The sequence below is a fragment of the Homarus americanus genome, unplaced genomic scaffold (genome assembly GCF_018991925.1).
Source record: "Homarus americanus isolate GMGI-L3 unplaced genomic scaffold, GMGI_Hamer_2.0 scaffold42643, whole genome shotgun sequence".
Lineage (NCBI taxonomy): Eukaryota > Metazoa > Arthropoda > Malacostraca > Decapoda > Nephropidae > Homarus > Homarus americanus.
In genome coordinates this window covers 2278404-2297174 of record NW_024747582.1, presented here as the reverse complement: position 1 = coordinate 2297174, position 18771 = coordinate 2278404, and the positions used below count along the sequence as shown (strand labels likewise).

The 18771-nt window shown below is 42.9% G+C and overlaps 1 protein-coding gene across 3 annotated transcripts in view; it reads right to left on the bottom strand.

Moving 5' to 3' along the window:
* The window catches only part of LOC121879783 (cytochrome c1-like), a 32719-nt gene extending 17899 nt beyond the window's left edge, over positions 1-14820 (bottom strand). The window contains exon 1 of one of the 3 annotated variants that reach the window (XM_042386571.1): positions 14797-14820. The gene's annotated coding sequence lies outside the window, so the exon portion shown is untranslated. The remainder of the gene's footprint in view (positions 1-14796) is intronic. The other 2 variants (XM_042386570.1, XM_042386569.1) reach the window with 2 other exon arrangements.
* Positions 14821-18771: the final 3951 nt, after the last annotated feature.

Below are 18771 nucleotides of genomic sequence, written 5' to 3'. Positions count from 1 at the left end.
TTAATATAAACTAACCCAACTTAACCTAATCTAACCTAACAGCCTTATCTAACCTCCTAACCTAACCTGAGAGCCAGCACAGACTAACGACCATTTGACCAATTACACTTCAGTATACACAGCTGTTTACCTTGAACCATCACACTTACACCACATCTATCACCACTACCACCAACATTACAACATCCACAACTATCGCTACCACCACCCACCTCCTTCCCCTCCCCTCCCCACCCCTCCCCACCTCACCCTTTCCTCTCACCAATCAGTCTTTTCGTAATTAAACTTACACACACACATACATACATACATACACAGTAATTATTACCCATCAGAGTCTTTAACTACATCATCCTCACGCGCTGATTGGCTGATCGGCTCTATGGTGTATAAATTAGCATTCTGATTGGCTAACCACTTTAAATGAGCCAATCTTATTTACGAACCTAAAACTACAACCAATAAAAAATAATAAATAAATAAAATGAAAGAAAATAAAAGAAAATAAAAGAAACAAACAGAAAAAAGTATAACAAAATAACATTCCAGTTCAATATTTGGTTAATTTCCCAACAGGTGTTCTATCAAGGCCTCCCGTGACGTCACTAACGACCAAATAGGCCCTAACTACCGCCATTTACTTCATGGTGACCTCCACGAGCTGATGACGTCATTAGGTGAGGTTGAAGACCTAAGTGTGATGGTGTCATGAGGTGAGGTTGATGACGTCATGGGGTAAGGTTGATGACGTCATGAGGTGGGGTTGAAGACGTCATGGGGGTAAGGTTGATGATGTCATGAGGTAAGGTTGATGACGTCATTTCTACTAGAGCGAAGGTAATATATAGTAGAGGGGAAAGAGCCAACAAGGTCAGGTCAGGTCAGGTCACCAGAGCTTGTGTCAACACTGCCTTGATGACCCAGAGAGGCGTGTGGGGCGTGGGCCATCAGCCACGCCCTACACGCCTCTACTTACCGTGATGAAGAACACTCCCTCCTCACACTGCCACGCCCTGGTCATGACACCAACTGTATATATATATGGCGTGGGTGGGTGGCTAGTGGGTAGGCGGGAATGGGTGAGAGTGGGAGGAAGAGGGCTGGTGGGTGAATGGGTGGTGTGTGGACGGGTGGTGTGTGGACAGGTGGGTGGGTGGAAGTGGGTGGGTGAGAGGAAAAATGGGTGGGTCGGAAGAAGACAAGGTGGGTGGGCAATACAGTAGTTACGTGAGTGATTGTAACAACTTGGGTGGGTGTGTGGCAGACAGGCAGGATAGAAGTGGGTGGGTGAGTGGGTGGACGAAAACCACTTCACCCCTTTTCCCTCCCCTCGTTACATAAGGGGAAAGGGGGGGAGGGTGGGGTTAATGCAGTGTTGCCATCTGGTGTAAAAAAAAAAAGGAGGGTGGTGGAGGTGGCAAGCACTGATCCGCTTAATAGTCAAATGACCCCTTTTGGCCCCGTGTTGGAGAGAGAGAGAGAGAGAGAGAGAGAGAGTGTGTCACCGTAAACAACCTCTAGTCCAATTCAACCCACGAAGCATAATAAAGATGAGGTCACTCGTGTTTACAGTCTAATTTTAGTCCAATAGTTGATAAAGCTCACTGCCCCCGCTCAGGTGAGGTCAAGGAGAGGTCAACCGGGGTCATGTAGGAGGACACTATCAGAGGTCACGTTCACTACTCACGTCGTAAACACGTTCAGGAGGCCAGTAACCCCGGACAATAATGGAGGGAACAATATGATTGGAAGGGTGTGGAGGGAACAAGATTGGAAGGTGTAGGGTGTGGAGGGAACAGGATTGGAAGATAGGGTGTGGAGGGAATAAGATTGGAAGGTGTAGGGTGTGGAGGGAACAAGATTGGAAGGTAGGGTGTGGAGGGAACAAGATTGGAAGGTATAGGGTGTGGAGGGAACAAGAAGATGATAAATGCATAGGGAGGGAACAAAATAACAGTAGCAAGGGTAGGAACAATAATTTACGAAGACGCCGAGTTGTAAACACGACTCAAGTTACCCTCCACTTAATCCGGATTAATTTACGAGCGTCTTCCCTTACACTTAATACCAACAGTGACGACTAAATAACCCGGATATAATGCCCAAACGAGACCTTATTTACCCCTACCGAAACCTAACCTAACCAAACCTTAACTTAACCTAACCTTAACTTGATACTGTACGTCCACTTAACACCAGTTAGGAGACAAAATTAACACCGAGACTCCACCTTAACTAGATACGTTAACTTGACGATTAAACACCATAACTTAACCTGATCCCCTAGATTATGTTAAATAAGGGGGGGGTTAATCTTCATGTCATCCGTATATAAACAAATAAGGTCCAGTCTTAGTAACATACAGACGCCATTATTGAGAAGCATCTTGTAGTGTGGGTTACAGCGCTGCCAGACGGACTGTACAATACCTGTAGCTTGGTTTCCCGACAGGTGTTTCATTAATGTGTACAGGTATCGTGTGTACAGGTATCGTGTGTACAGGTATCGTGTGTATATCCCTCGTGGTGTAGGACAAGTGTAGTTATTGTTTTACACATGAGCTTTATACAAGGTACGATAACTGCCCAAAATATCAGGCACCAAAAATTTCTCACTGTCAGTACGATAATTTGGTAATAGTGAAGTCCTTACATTGTTGCCAGGCGTATAAGTGTTTACGTTAATAGTTTTGTCAGGTCAGGTCAGGTCAGGTAATTCGTAAGGGAAAAAAAAGGCGATGGTGCCAAGTACGATATGTTTGGCACACCACTACAGCGCTGCCAGAAGTACGTTACAACATATATAAACAATAACTCGCACTCAATCACACTCTAATCGTCTAATTCAACAATAACAAAGGTAAGAAACCAATCCACCAGCTGACTAGTCCAATCCACCATTGATTATTATTGGCTAATCTCACTTCTTAATCGGCAAGGATTATGAGCATTCAATCAGCCAATAAGAACAGTGCCATTGGTGGAGGAAGCACTGTGATTGGTTGGCTGAAGGGGCGGGGCTACGACAGGACACGACAATGATTGGTTGTTGAGGCGAAGCACCACATAACAAGGGCTAATGAGAGTAATTGTGTCAACTTTTGCGTCGTTCAAGGGAAACTTAGCAATGGTGTGTGGGCGTGGAGCAGTGTGGGCGTGGGTAATGTGGGCGTGGCGTAATGTGGGGCAGTGTGGGCTTGGGGTAATGTGGGCGTGGCGTAATATGGGGCAGTGTGGGCTTGGGGTAATGTGGGCGTGGCGTAATGTGGGGCAGTGTGGGCGTGGGTTATTGTGGGCGTCGGGCAATATGGGGACTGGAATGAGCTAATCCAGTATGGGCGTGAGATAGTATGGGCGTGATGAGGGGGTAAACAAGTACACAATAATCATGGGTAGTCTATCATGGGGCTTGGTGGACAAGGTAGGGCGTGGGGTTGCGTGGGTCCCAGAGACAGAGGCGTGGCAGGCGTGTGAGCAACTTTAAAGAGGATATAATGGCGCGTGTCTCCTTCGTTCACAGGTACCTGGCCACCCACGCCCCATTGTTAAATTGGAATGGTGCCGCAGGGTTCCAATAGTTAGGTTAAAATAGGGGTAAAAATAGGCTGGAATCAAGTCATTAATGGGGTAAAATTGGTTAGTATTCCAATCCCTAATCCAACCCCAGAAACTATTCCCCCAAATCCCCAACCACAGTGATATTCCCAATCCCCTAATCTCCAATGTAATCCCAATCCCAGTTTCACAGCAGATACTATTCCCGAATCCTAAATCCCTCCCCCCAAATCCCAATTCCGACCCAAACTCATTCCCTATTCCCAATCCCACGTCATAATGATTGTCTCGGCCATGTCAACAATGTCACGTGACGACTCTCTAATTAGGTGGGGTCGGGCGAGCCACACACGCCACGAGGTCACACATGGCCTACGAGGTCACACACACATGCTACGAGGTCACACACACACACGCTACGAGGTCACACACACACACGCTACGAGGTCACACACACACGCTACGAGGTCACACACACGCTACGAGGTCACACACTTAAGCTACGAGGTCACACACACATGCTACGAGGTCACACACACGCTACGAGGTCACACACACTCAGGCTACGAGGTCACACACACTCAGGCTACGAGGTCACACACACACACACGCTACGAGGTCACACACACAAAACTAATCCATTCTTTTGTTTAACTAAATTATATTGACATTAGGCTGTTAGCTGTGAGAGAGAGAGAGAGAGAGAGAGAGAGAGAGAGAGAGAGAGAGAGAGAGAGAGAGAGAGAGAGAGAGAGAGAGAGAGAGAGAGAGAGAGAGTATTTACAGGTTCAATCCGTCACGTTCCCCGTTGATATTGGCTGACCCTCCTTCACCCACCCCCTCCTCCCTATGGTTTCCCTCCCTTCCAATTATCCGGCAACCTCTCCCTCCCTCATCTTTCTCTGCTTCTCCTCCCTCTCTTTCCCATTTCTCCCTCCATTTTCTATTTCCCAGTACTCTCTCCACCCCTTCTCTTCCCTGCCAGGAGAGAGAGAGAGAGAGAGAGAGAGAGAGAGAGAGAGAGAGAGAGAGAGAGTTGGTTCACCACAACTACCACCATCACCTCACCTACCACATCCATCATCATCTACCACTATCACCACAACTACCACCATCAGAGTATCTACATCAACTGCGGCACTTCACAGATCGATCGGTTGCACACTCCCCCACCTGCAATATGAGCAATATCAACACAACCTCTGCAACACCCAAATTTAACCTTGCAACGTAAACATTAAAACTTTGCAACGTCAACACTACATCTTGTAACATCAACACTGCCTTGCAACATCAGTACTATACCTTGCAACATCAGTCAGTATATACCTTGCAATACCAGTATATACCTTGCAACATCAGTATATACATTGCAACATCAGTACTATACCTTGCAACATCAGTATATACCTTGCAACATCAGTACTAAACCTTGCAACATCAGCACTATACCTTGCAGCATCAGTATATACCTTGCAACATCAGTATATACCTTGCAACATCAGTACTATACCTTGCAACATCAGAACTAAACTTTGCAACCTTAGTTCTAACATTTGCAACACTTCTTCCTCACCTCTCCCTTTCTTCCTTACTTCTCTCCCCCTCCCTCTCCATCCCTTTCACCTCCCCCCTCTTCCCTCCCTCCTTCTCACCCCCCGCCTTCTCCCTACCTCTCCATCCCTCCCTCTTCTCACATCCTCCCTCACCCCGCCCCCCATATACCGTCACCTGACACCACTCTATCAGTTTCATCCTCGCCTGTCACCGTCCCTCATACTGACACCCTCACACTCCACCTGTGGTATGTGGGGCCCCTTATACCCTTCACTAGTCAGATGGGCCCCAGTTCTAATAGGTCCTAGTTCTAAGGGGCCCCAGTTCTAATAGGTCCTAGTTCTAAGGGGCCCCAGTTCTAATAGGTCCTAGTTCTAAGGGGCCCCAGTTCCTATGGAGTCCTAGCTCTAGGGGCCCCAGTTCCTAATAGGTCCTAGTTCTGAGGCCCCAGTTCTAATAGGTCCCTGGTTCTAAGGGCCCCAGTTCTAATAGGTCCTAGTTCTAATGGGTCCTGGGTGGTGGTGGTGAGTGTGGTGAGTGTGTGTGTGTGTGTGTGTGTGTGTGTGTGTGTTATTGTGTGTGTGTGTGTGTGTGATGATGTGTGTGTGAGCGTTTCATGGACGTGTGTATATAGGAGGGTTTGAGTGCGTGTGGGGCATGTAAGCTTTGCATGTATGGCTTGTGCGTGTGAGGCGTGTGCGTGGCGTGTATAGGAGGGTCTGGTGGCGTAGCGTGTATAGGAGGGTCTGGTGGCGTGGCTTGTGCGAGAGCTTTGTGTATAGGAGGGTCTGGTGGCGTAGCTTGTGCGAGGCGTGTATAGGAGGGTCTGGTGGCGTGGCTTGTGCGAGGCGCGTGTATAGGAGGGTCTGGTGGCGTGGCTTGTGCGAGGCGTGTATAGGAGGGTCTGGTGGCGTGGGTGAGCTACGCCACGCCTGGTTGTTCTCCTTTAAGTTTGCGTTTAAATTCCCGCCCAGCCGTCTGGTGTGAAGACCCTGGCCCTGAACCCTCTCTCTCTCTGGCCCTGAATCCTCTCTCTCTCTCTCTCTCTGGCCCTGAATCCTCTCTCTCTCTCTGGCCTGAACCCCCTCTCTCTCTCTCTCTCTGGCCCTGAATCCTCTCTCCCTCTCTCTGGCCCTGAATCCTCTCTCTCTCTCTCTGGCCCTAGACCCTCTCTCTCTCTCTCTGGCCTGAATCCTCTCTCCCTCTCTGGCCCTAGACCCCACTCTCCCTCCTTTTCTATCTCTCTGGTGAAGTGAACTCCTTTCCCTCACCTCCCTTCCACCTCACCCCTTACCTCCCTTCCCCTCAACCTCCTTCCCACTCACCTCCTTCCCTCACCTCCCTTCCCCCCCTCAACCTCCTTCCCTCCTCCCTTCCCCTCCACCCCTTCCTTCCCTCCCTTCCTTCTAGTTGTTGCTGGGTGTCGTCAGGCAGATATGATACGTGCTTTTAACTTATTTGTTTTGACGCGTTTGTTGTGCAGAGAGAGAGAGAGAGAGAGAGAGGGAGAAAAGAGAGAGAGGTGAGGAGAGACAATGAAGAGATAAATGAAGGAAGAATGTGTAAGGGGAGATGAGTGAGGGGAAATGAGTAGGTGAGGGGGAGAGTGAGGAGAATGAAGAGTGAGTGAGGGGAGGAGTGAGGGAGTAGCGAAGCTCAGGCAGCAAGGCCAAGTAACCACTTAGGTTTGTTGCCTGTATTAACTAAGAGGGGGAGGGAGGGAGACGAGAGGGAGAGAAAGGAGAGGGAAGTGAGAGAAAGAGAGAGATAAAGGAGGAGGAAGAGGAAGAAAAACGGACGGAAGGAAGGAGAGATAGAGATATAGAAAAGGAGAGAAACAGAAGTCCATATGAAGGTGACGGGGGGCAGGGGGCTGGCAGGGGGCTGACAGGGGGAGGGAGGGTGACGGGGGGAGGGAGGAAGCCCTGACAGGGAGGGAAGAGGCTGACAGGGGAGGGAAGGGGGAGGCTGACGGGAGGGGAACAGGGGGCTGACGGGGGAGGTAGGGGGGCTGACGGGAGGAGGGGTGACAGGGGGAGGAGGGGGCTGGCGGGGGAGGGAAGAGGGAAGGGGGGTGACGGGGGGAGGTGTCGGTCTGACTGTTATATAAAAAAGTCCTTCAGTCTCTCTCTCTCTCCCTCTCTCTCAGACGTAATTTATAACGAAAAATGAAGTTCACATATAAGACTCACAAGTATATATTAAGTTATAACGTATTGCAGCGTCCACCAGATAGAAACAACCCTATATATAACCTGGAAAGATAAGACAACCAAATATCCGGGTTATTTTGACGGGAAACTGGCTATTTTGACGGGAAACTAGGTATTTTGACGGGAAACTGGCTATTTTGACGGGAAACTAGTTATTTTGACGGGAAACTGGCTATTTTGACGGGAAACTAGGTATTTTGACGGGAAACTGGCTATTTTGACGGGAAACTAGTTATTTTGACGGGAAACTGGCTATTTTGACGGGAAACTGTACGATCAATTCAACCCTCTAATTAAATCTCATGAAATGTTTATATATTAGGATTATATTTACAATAAGAATTAGTATGTGTGAAATATATATGATTTATCTAAGTTATTTTCAACGTATAGATAATGAAGTATGACGTCATTCACTAAATATAATTAACAGTTAATAAATAATTCTGAGTTTTAAATGTTTCAAAAAATTTACTACGAAAAAATACAAACTAAAATAATACGAGAATTAATACACAATTCTCACAGTAACAAAAAATAAAATAAAAATGTTTCAGATAAAATTTTACCGTGCAATTTTTAATCTTTCAGAGTGCCACTTCCTCTTAAACTGGTAACGACGAATTCTCAGAACGTCCTGTACTAGAGGCGGAAAACTGATGTGTCACGTAACAGTGTAGATAATATAACGAATTACAACGAATAACACTGTACATTAATATTATTGTAGGAAAAATGTCCACTAGTTACGAGGGAAAATAGTTAAAGCGGGAAAAATATCAAGCTACCCAGGAAAAAATATATTCTTAAGGGGTAGGAAAAAAATATCCACTATTAAGCGGGAAATATATAGTATACGCAGGGGAAAATAAGTAACGAATAACGTGGAAAAAAATACTGTTTATGGGAGGAGGGGAGGGGAGGGGGGGGCAAGGTACAAGTTACGCGGGGAAAAATCTATAGTATACACAGGTACAGTATATATATTAAGGCTGGAAATATTACAGTTTAGGCGGGAAAAATTACAGTTTAGGCGGGAAAAATTACAGTTTACGCGGGAAAAATTAAGGGTTACGCGGGAAAATATATACCGTACTGCTTACACGGGAAAGCTTAGAATTATCCTGAAGAATCTCCACCCCAGCTTATCTTACCTAAAGATTAACCACCCTAACACTATTTGGGGAGGTTAGGTTAGGGTGACTAATCTTCAGGTGAAATAAGCTGGGGTGACTAATTTTCAGGTGATCCAAAATAGTTTGCTCAATACATGATTCATTTCGTTTTATTACTAAATAGATTTTGTTAAATTCAAACAATTATGAATATTAATACGTAATAATTTGATATAGTTAATAATTTTTAATGTATTAAATTAACTAAACCAATTACTCTTATCATTGCCGGGTATTATTGTTATCATTATTACAGGATATTATTATAGGGTATTACTATTATTATTATTATCATCATCATCATTATAATAAATAAACTTCAGGCCAATAACATTTTTATTTCCTTATTCTTGAAAGTCAATTATCGTTTCTTTCCGGTAATTTAAGAAACAAGAACGTCCGACACTACCTACTTTTATATATTTATTATTATCTAACATTTAGTAGTATTTGTACACCTCCAAGAACGATATTAACCTTTGATATATTTTTTTTTCCTTGAGGGGAGGGGGAAGGGGGGGGTGTTACCAGTCGACGTTGCCGGCCAAAGGAGGAGCTATGATTGGTACGTTTTCGAGCGTCTGGCAAGGCTGTTCTTACTGATCCTGTTCGCTGATTGGTCGAGGCCTGTGACATGGTAATCGTACACCACCTGTTGAGTCTGTCACTAATGTATTATTATAACGTTCAACAATTATTCAAAATCACAACTACCAACACAACCTGCATTAATTATCAACAACTGTATCAAATCATAACTATCAATGTTATTATAATTATTTCAATATTGTTGTATATTTTACCATAACCTGAGTCTAATTTCCGTTGTTAAATGATCAATTGTAAAACATTTCCCAGTCGTGTCCCACCTCGATAAAATGAGATATTTCCTTGTTCTTTTAAATAATTCAATATAAAGGTTACCACAGTAGGAAAAATAGTGCCGTACTTAACTCGGGGAGGAGGGGAGTGGGGAGAGAAGGGGAGTGGGGAGAGAAGGGGAGTGGGGAGAGAAGGGGAGTGAGGAGAAAACGGGAGTGGGGAGAGAAGGAAGGTGGAGAAATTTTCTAAGTGATTTTAATGTCTGAGTTAAAGTTAAATATTTAGCCACATTCTTACATGTTAACTTAGGAGGGATATTCACCGTGTGTGTGTGAGCATCAACATCCAGACGCCGCCACCAGCCCGCCAACAAAGACCCGCCACCCTCCACACTTCCCCCCTAGTACGAACAAGGTCACTACCACGAATATACCCACTTTTTTATACCAATTTTACTCCCTTTAGGAAACTTTCTACACATCCTGGGGTATTTAATTTTATCCCGTATTTAAAGTTAAGAAATAATCAATACAAATCCTTCACGAATTTAAAATCACGAACAAAAATAAATTAATATCTACCATCCAAAAAAAATCTTATCTAAACTATGAGTATTTACTAAGACCAATATACTTGTGTTTTTTATGATAGAGATTTATTCTATATTAATTATCAAGATGAGAGAGAGGGGCGACCATTGATCTTCCTGGAAAACAAATGAGCGGGTGGCGTCAGACAACAAGGCTAGCGTGTCGCCCGGCCCGCCAACACCCCTCCCCCCCCCACACACAGCGTCTACACTAATTTTTACTGCTTGTACCGCTTGGGGTTGGTGGGGAACCATGCCTTCCTCCCAGCCTAATGAGAGCCAGTAATTCACCCCACGCCAGTTCCGTGATTGATGCGCTTAACGCCCGTCTCCCCTGCGCTAGTTCCAATACTCCGGCCAATTCTCCAGTAGATCGTACGGTGATTAATTTCTCGTGAGGACATTAGGCGTAGTTCTAATTGGTTGTTTTAGCGGGTTTATTTCAGGGGTTTATATTGGATAGGAACATTTTAGACAGGTAAAGATGTAGTCTACGATTTTTTACCTAATTTTTAAAGGGTTAAATCGCAATTATCCTTAAAGGGTTAAATAATAATCCTCAAAGGGTTAAATTATCGTCATCAAAGGGTTAAACAATCGCCATCAAGGGGTTAAACCATCATTCTCAAGAGGGATTAAACCATAGTACTCAAAGAAATAAAAACCATCTCACTGAAGTCGGCTTAATCCAGTCCAAATTAACCTGCCTAATGTCATATACAAATAGAATTGGCAACCACGGCCTACACCTGAACCATTTAGTATTGAACACTTTCTTCAGGGGTTTGTATAGCCATTTGGGGTTCATATCAGGGGTTCAGAGTTGTTACGGGTTCATATCAGGGTTCAAGAGTTTATTTACGGGGTTATATCAGGGTTCAAGAGTTGTTACGGGTTCATATCAGGAGTTCAGAGTTATTTACACGGGTTCATATCAGGGAGGTTCATATTCAGGGGTTCCAGAGTTGTTACAGGTTCATATCAGGGTTCATATTCGGTTCAAGTTATTTATGGGTTCATATCAGGGTTCAGAGTTGTTACGGGTTCATATCGGGGTTCATATTCGGGGTTCAGAGTTGTTACAGGTTCATATCAGGGGTTCAGAGTTGTTACGGGTTCATATCAGGGGTTCATATTCGGGGGTTCAGAGTTGTTACGGGTTCATATCAGGGGTTCAGAGTTGTTACGGGTTCATATCAGGGGTTCAGAGTTGTTACGGGTTCATATCAGGGGTTCATATTCGGGGTTCAGAGTTGTTACGGGTTCATATCAGGGGTTCATATTCGGGGTTCAGAGCTGTTACGGGTTCATATCAGGGGTTCATATTCGGGGTTCAGAGTTGTTATGGGTTCATATTAGGGGTTCAGAGTTGTTTAGGGTTCGTATCTACCATCTAATTTTATAAATTTATTACTACTACGTTACTAAATAATAATAATACAAATTTACCCCCAAATTAAAAACTTCCCATTAAAAAAAACTAATTTACAAAAACTTACAATTTAATTTACATAACTCTAATTCACGTTAGTCCACCATGGTAGGTTTTCATTTTCTATATATTTTTGTAAACACGAGTGAGTGTACAGTACTTTATTTACACTTAATTTCTTACAAAAATAATAAATTCTTGTAAACAGTTTAATTAATGTTATTTTTTTTATTTAGTTTGATTTAATATTGTAAACCTTTTCATAGTAATAAAATGAAGAAGAAAATGAATAATAATAATAATAATAGTAATAATAACAATATGATGATACTGTAATAACAACATTAGTAACAATAACAACAACTATTAATAACAATAACAAAACCCAGATAACATGCTGAAGACACTACCAATAAAAAGTAACAAGAGCAATGGTAATAAACTGTGGTAATAAAAGACAACGTGATAATTACACACGAACACATAACACGGAAGAGAGACAGACAAGAGAGAATAACAAGTGGGAATAATAACGCGAAGAGAGAGAGAGAGAGAGAGAGAGAGAGAGAATCACTGGCAAACCACTATTGAACCAGGAGCCAGGAAATAATTGCTTGAAGGCATTTGGTTTATAATTAAAACAGCAGACACCACCACCACACCCAAGTAACTTGTGGCTTAGTTTTAATATTAAACCAGAGGCGTCTGACCACACACATACATACATACATACTACCACACCTACGTATACACACACATGTATACAAAAACACTCATACATATACATGAAAGTAAAATTGAGTCTAATTTGCATCGCTACCCGTTTAAGGGCAGTGTGGATATAGCACACTGTATACTAAGCCTTCGGTACACAAGGAGGCAACCTGGCCGGTACTGCCTCGACCACTAACCCCAAAATGTAACCTCATGTACCCATTTACAGCTGGGTGAACTGGGGGCGCCTGGGTGGAATTTCTAGTGAACTACTAATATTACTTTCACTACCACCTGCTACGACTACTAGCACCGCCTATTACTACTACCACCACCTACTACTACAACTACTTTTTTCACAACCACAAACTACTAACATTTCCACCACCTACCACTACCACCACACCTAAACTGTGTACAATAACAACACTGACACACAATACGTATTACTGTACTCACCTGAGATATAATTAAGAGTGTACCTGTATGTTGCGTGTACACTGTCACTGTACACACACACACACATTAATTATTCATTGTTTTTTTATCACCGAGGGAGGATGAGGCAGTGTTAATAGTGATGATAGTGACCAAGACAAAGAACAATAAATTCAATAACAATAACAACAACAATAATAATAATAATAATAATAATAACAATAACAACAATAATAATAATAATAATAATAACAATAACAACAATAATAATAATAATAATAATAATAATAACAATAATAATAATAATAATAATAATAATAACAACAATAATAACAAAAACGACCACAACAATAACAAAAAATAACAACAATCCAACAAAACACAAAAGGCAAAATAGCTGGTTAAGGGAGGTCACTGTTATAAAGGGGGACTAAGGGTTTAAGGGAGGTCACTGTTATAAAGGGGGTTTAAGGGAGGTCACTGTTATAAAGGGGGTTTAAGGGAGGTCACTGTTATAAAGGGAGACTAAGGGTTTAAGGAAGTCACTGTTATAAAAGGGGACTAAGGGTTTAGGGAGGTCACTGTTAAAAAAGGGGACTAAGAAGGGTTTTAGGAGGAGTCACTGTTATAAAAGGGAGACTAAGAGGGTTTAGGAGGTCACTGTTGTGTATAAAAGGGGACTAAGGGTTTTTAGGGAGGTCACTGTTATAAAGGGGGACTAAGGGTTTAAGGGAGGTCACTGTTATAAAGGGAGACTAAGGGTTTAAGGGAGGTCACTGTTATAAAGGGGGTTTAAGGGAGGTCACTGTTATAAAGGGAGACTAAGGGTTTAAGGGAGATCATAAAGGGAGGGAGATTGTGGTGGTCAGGGCAATGTGGTAGGGGACGGAGATGTAAACAGAGCGCTGCAACGTTGCCACATCCTCACTCTTTCTCTTTTCCCTCTCTAAGAATCTATCCATCAATCCTACTCTCTATCCGCCACAACACGGGAGAGGGGAGTGGGGAGAGGAGTGGGGAGAGGAGGAGGGTGGGGAGAGGAGTAGAGAGTGGAGAGAGAGAGGAGGGTGGGGAGAGGAGAGAGGGGTGAGGAGAGAAGAGTAGGGAGAGGAAAAGTGGGGAGTGAGGAGAGAGGAGTGGAGAGGTGAATGGGGAGAGAGGAGAGAGGAATGGAGTGGGGAAGAGAGAGAAAGGGCGAGGGAGAGAGGGTGAGGAGTGGAGAGGTGAATGGGGACAGGAGAGAGAATGGAGTGGGGGGAAGAGAGGGGCGAGGAGAGAGGGGTGAGGAGTGGAGAGGTGAATGGGGACAGGAGAGAGAATGGAGTGGGGGGAAGAGAGGTGAGAGGGGTGTAGCGAAGGCTCTGGTCACATTTCTTATACACCTTTCTGCCTTCCTCCTTCTACTGAGTGACGTCATCTCGCGGGAATTCATTGGTTAATTTCTTCCCGGGAATATTTAACATTAACCACTTTCTTCCCGAGGATATTTAACATTAACCACTTTCTTCCCGCGGATATTTAACATTAACCACTTTCTTCCCGCGAATATTTAACATTAACCACTTTCTTCCCGCGGATATTTAACATTAACCACTTTCTTCCCACAATAAGCTAAAATTATTTCCATATAAAGTTAAACCAAATATTCTCCCATAAAAAAATCTCAATAATAAAAGACAGAGGCAGACAGACAAGTAGTCACAGAGACAGACAGACAGACAAGTAGTCACAGAGACAGACAGACGTGGATAATTGTAATTAGAAAACAGACAGGGAAGACACGCACATGAACATCGTACATAGAATATAAACACGAAAGACACATGGTAAAAAAAACGTTCATAAGACAAAAAACGTACATGAAAACCCCCCGGAAAACACACATAACAGACACACACACATACAACCCTGTCAAAAAACAGGAAACAGAGACAGACAATAAACAGGAACTAGAGACAGAAACAGTATTACCATAATAAAGAATATAATATTTATTTAATAACTTATTTTATCAGTGTTGCCAAGACCCACTGCATGATAACCTGAGAGAGAGAGAGAGAGAGAGAGAGAGAGAGAGAGAGAGAGAGAGAGTCAACAGGCACACCTTGACTCATGTTCGGCCCAGATGAGTCAATTATTTACCCCCCCTCCCCCGCGGCCATGAGTCACCCCCCCCTCCCTGGCCTCCTGCCCCATAATGGAGGTACGAGGGCCACAGCAAGACCACACTATGGCCACAATGAAAACACACCAAGACCACACATTATAGTCACACAAAGACCACTTTATGGCCACACCTACCTGAAGCGTGTTAATCAGTATAGTGAAGGCGGGCCACACCTGTACTCACCTGTAACGAGGAGAAAAATACACATTAGTTTTATATACTGAAGTACCGTGTATACCAAAGTACCGTGTATACCAAAGTACCGTGTATACCAAAGTACCGTGTATACCAAAGTACCGCGTATACCAAAGTACAGTGTATACCAAAGTACAGTGTATACCAAAGTACAGTGTATACCAAAGTACAGTGTATACCAAAGTACCGTGTATACCAAAGTACCGTGTATACCAAAGTACCGTGTATACCAAAGTACCGTGTATACCAAAGTACCGTGTATACCAAAGTACCGTGTATACCAAAGTACCGTGTATACCGAGAATGGGGGTTAAAAGTAAACACACATAAATACAAAAAAACAATAACAATAATAATAGTAGTAACAGTAGTAGTAAATTAGTAGTAGTAGTAGTAACACAAGCTCGTACACCATTCCCGATCCTGTATAACCTCTACGAGAGACGACAGAGACAAACAATGGCAGACTGGGATAATAAACAGAATGAACTCCCCAGAGAAATGAAAATTGACAATTACCGGCAAAGACGTGAAGAGATGTCGGCAGATACCGGACACGCAAACAATTTTAATAATGGTGTGTGTGTGTGTGTGTGTATGTGTGTGTGTAGGTGTGTGTGTGTGTATGTGTGTGTGTAGGTGTGTAGGTGTGTGTGTGTAGGTGTGGTTAAATAGGGTGTGGCTCTTACAGGCTAACGTCACGTCCCACACACACGCTTATGTACGCACACACCCACACATATACTATACACACATACATACATACAACCACAATAAACTTGCATATATACAGAACAACATACATACATACATACACACACATATACGTACACACATACAGACATACATTTCCACGTTCCAGGATCTAGTTAATATATTCCTACCAGACCATCAACAACTTTATTATACACGTAAACTAACCCCCTTTAACCAACCACGCCCCCACGCCCCCCTCCACACACTCCCACGCCATGACTCAATACGCCCCCAGCCACGCCTTCACACGCCCTCCAGCACCCTCATTCCCCAGCTTACGTCACACATCATCTTTCTCTCCTCTTTCCCCACGTAAAAGTTCCTCATCCCCTTCCCCACCTCACTAAACTCCCCCCTCCCCTCCCTTCCCCACCCATTAAACTCCCTCCCTCCCACCCCATTAAACCCTCCCTCCTCCCCACCCCATCAAACTCCTCCCCTCCCCTCCACTTCCTTCTCTAACTGATCTACAGTACACAGAGAAAGTGACCAGTGTATATGACTGAGACATTCTAGACACTGTCACTTGTTCTCATGCGACCAATGACTCGTACAGAGAAAGTGACCTCGTATACATGATGAAGACTTTCCAAACAGGTCAATAACTACATCTCACATCACTTATTCACACAAAGAAAGTGACCTCGTGAAGATAACTAAGACACTTTCCTCTCGTCACTGACCAACAAAGAGAAAGTAACCTCGAATACATAAACCCAAGACACTTTCGCATTCAGATCAGTGCATTTCACGCCACTGACCTCGTAAGCAAGGCCAAGAGCCACCAAGACACTTTCCAAACAGGTCAGTACCTCTCTCGTCACTGACCTATATAATATACTGGTAACTATTGTGTTAAGTTCCAATGGCCATTAATACTTTCCTTGTTTCTCTTATCCATTTTTATGCCATTATTCATTTTTATTTGTCATTTCACTGTTATTACATACAGACAGAGAGACAGACAGACAGACAGACACACAGGCAGACAGACAGAAACAAAATGAAACAGATAGACAGGCAGAAAAAGACAGAAACACACATACAGACAGACAAGTAGAGAGAGACAGAAACGAAAAACAGACAGATATAAACTAACAGGCAGAAAAGACAGACATACAGAAACAATGAGACAGAGAGAAAGACAAATAGAAATAAAAATATAGACAATGCAACAGACAGAAAGACAGACAGACACACTCAGACAGACAGACAAATAGACACTCCTTCAGTTAATCACGACCATAAGCGGTGAACATTTACATCCCTAAGTAACTATGACAACGGCGCCACCCCACCTGACCTGACCTTACCTGACCTCACCTGGCTTCACCTCATCTGACTTCAACCTAACCTCACCATAACCTAACTTAAATTTAACCTGACCTGACCTGACTTAATCTAAACTAACCTCAACTTAACTCAACCTAAAATAAACCAAACTAACCTAATCCAGCCTAACTTCAACCTGACCTAACCTGACTTCAACCTGACCTATCCTAACTTCAACCTGACCTACCCTAACTTCAACCTGACCTACCCTGACTTCAACCTGACCTACCCTAACTTCAACCTGACCTACCCTAGCTTCAACCTGACCTACCCTAACCTAACCTGACTTCAACCTGACCTAACCCAACGTTAACCTGACCTCACCATAACCTACACAATACCACCATAACCATGATAGTAATAATTATTTTCCCTAATTAATAAACAAAACCACGACAATTACCAGGGAAATATTGACTTATTCATGACACGATTTTCCAAGACGTAAGAAAGTCGAGTTTGTAATTATTTTCCTGGATAATTTGCATAGTAATTATTTCCTGGATAATTTGCATAGTATTATTTTCCTGGATAATTTGCATAGTAATTATTTCCTGGATAATTTGCATAGTAATTATTTCCTGGATAATTTGCATAGTAATTATATCCTGGATAATTTGCATAGTATTATTTTCCTGGATAATTTGCATAGTAATTATTTCCTGGATAATTTGCATAGTAATTATTTCCTGGATAATTTGCATAGTAATTATTTTCCTGGATAATTTGCATAGTAATTATTTCCTGGATAATTTGCATAGTAATTATTTCCTGGATAATTTGCATAGAGTAAGTCAGTCGATAAACAATAAAAGTGTATACAAGCTTGAATACTATTAGTTAGGTCATTCAGGAAGGCCTATTAACTTAGCATTAGGCCTATTATCCACAGCCTAGGCTTATTAACTTTACTTTAGGCCTATTAACTTGAACCGGGGAATTTTAACTTCAACCTTAGCCTATTAACCTCACTCTAGGCCTATTAAACGGTTTACTCCAGGGGATAATTTGCATACCTAACCCTTTTACGTATATAAGGCTATATTAACACGACCACACCCATCCTCTCTCTCTCTCTCGTAAATCCTTTATTCTCTCTCTCTCTCTCCCATCCTCATTCTCTCTCTTCCAACCTCATTCTCTCTCTCTCGTCTCTCTTCTCTAAGTCTACCTCTCTTTTTCTTTAACTTCTATCCTTATTCTCTCTCTCTCACACACGTCATCTAAGTGCGCACCCCCTTTTCTCCCCAGGACAATCAACGCACCCCTAACTGTACATTAACCTTCGCTACCCACCTCCAGATTATTGATTACTTATTCTAGGATATACAACGACCCGACGCCCACAATGCCTTCAAGAATGCTTAAGAAAATCTAATAAATTTCACCAAGTATTAATTTTTTTTTAGATATGTTTTGGGGGTTTGTTATGTTATTGTTGTCGTAGTTTTTGTTATTGTAGTTGTTGTAGTTATTGATGTTGTTGTTGTAGTTATTGATGTAGTTGTTGTAGTTATTGATGTTGTTGTTGTAGTTATTGATGTTATTATTATTACTATCATCATCAGCATTTATTCCTATGCAAATTACTATTAATTATCATCACTATTAACTAACAATAGCAGTTCCCCATCTGGCAGTAACCCAAATACTCCCAGGGACTGGCTACACCTGCAACCACATTCACAAGGTTAAATTACCGTTAAGTAAGGTTAAATCCGGTTAAGTAAGACTAAATCCGGTTAAGACTAAATCCGGTTCACGGTGATTAACTCGTGGTGTACTTGTTAGTATTTAAGTGTCGTGTCGTGGCGGGTGGGGATAGT